The 1,509-nt window shown below is 38.9% G+C and overlaps 1 non-coding gene across 1 annotated transcript; it reads right to left on the reverse strand.

The window, feature by feature from the left end:
* Positions 1–218: 218 nt before the first annotated feature.
* Positions 219–291, reverse strand: TRNAV-UAC (transfer RNA valine (anticodon UAC)). Its single transcript has one exon. It is a non-coding gene; the product is annotated as a tRNA-Val (tRNA).
* Between the last annotated feature and the right edge of the window lie 1,218 nt (positions 292–1,509).

Here is a 1,509-nt window from a genome sequence, read left to right on the forward strand (position 1 = left end):
CTACACTACACATACCTGGTAATACTGAGATTCCTAAGAGATCTAGCTTATTATTATGTCCAATCACGATGGTCAAAACATGTATCTACCTGGGCTCGAACCCGGGACCTTCCGCGTGTAAAGCGGACGTGATAACCACTACACAATGAATACTTGGTTATTCTGAGTTTTCGAAGAGATCTAGCTTATTATTGTGTCCAATAACGATAGTCGAGTCATGTATCTACCAGGGCTCGAACCTGGGACCTTCCGAGTGTAAAGCGGACGTGATAACCACTACACCATAGATACTTGGTTATTTTGAGTTTTCGAAGAGCTCTAGCATTATTATTATGTCCAATCACGATGGTCGAAACAAGTACTTCTGTAATTAACTAAAATTAACATACTTAGACTTAATTGTTTCTGATTAGACTTGCCGATCGCACACCCTGAATACTTAATTGTTAAATTAAGAGTATTCCGAAAAGTAACTTCGCTCTAGTTTTTCAGTTAGAGGTGGTAAATATCACGAAAAACCCCATGTTAATCTCCATAGGAAAATTGGTAAAAGCATGTGAATTTTGCTTTAACGTTACAAAAGAGTATGAAGTCATATCTACAAGGGCCTACCGGCCCTGTAGAATAGTAAGCTGATTTCTGGTACAGGGATGGTTTATAGAAGGAAAACTTCTAAATATCCACTATAAAACCTACTACACGGGGGATAGAATAGTGTTAGTCCCCGCTGATCTGAGCGCCATCGTTTGAAAAATATTCTAAGTTTAGGTCAGTGGTTCTCCCCCTTAACGTTTCAAAGTGCGTATCATTAAACGATGTTCACTATGATACTTGTTGCACGTTGTCATTTGCATACAATGACACATGTCACACCCTGTATACGAGCTCGAAAATGTACTGCAGTGAAGTAGTCCGTCAGGGGTTTTGGGGGTTTTCCACAAAGGTAGGTGTTACTCTGATCTCTTCCACACTGTATATCAATCTTTCCGAATTTCCTATATGAGTAGATGATTTTCATTAACGTAATGAACACCAAAAAATAGCTTTTCTAAATCTAAATCATCGACGCCATCTTTAAAAAGGGCCATTTGAAAATGATTACCCTAAATTTTGAAAGAAAGAAAAATTATTAAAAGCTGTTCATAATTCTCAAAACGTTTGATTTTTACGTTTTGCCACTCTTTAGAGTGAAAAACGTATTGTTCCGACCTCTGTTGGCTGGACGGCTGGCTGGATATGTTGTGACTGGAAATGTTGTGACCTGATGAATTTTGACATAAATGAATATTTCGAATTTTAAATTTCCCGCGAATTTTCAACTCGAAATTCACCCGTAGTTCACGTTACACCTCATAGGTGGCGTAACGTATTTTATTTCAATTGAAATTATTTTCCTGTCGGTGCCGGGAGGCGAACCTGCGACGTCCCGATCCATACTATAACGCCAGTGAAGACGCCAAATACTCTACCAATCGACCTTGGCTCGCTTAGGATATATAGCGAGTTAAC

The sequence above is a fragment of the Phalangium opilio genome, unplaced genomic scaffold, assembly GCF_054372755.1.
Source record: "Phalangium opilio isolate 3A_F unplaced genomic scaffold, DU_Popi_V2 ptg000019l_1, whole genome shotgun sequence".
NCBI lineage: Eukaryota > Metazoa > Arthropoda > Arachnida > Opiliones > Phalangiidae > Phalangium > Phalangium opilio.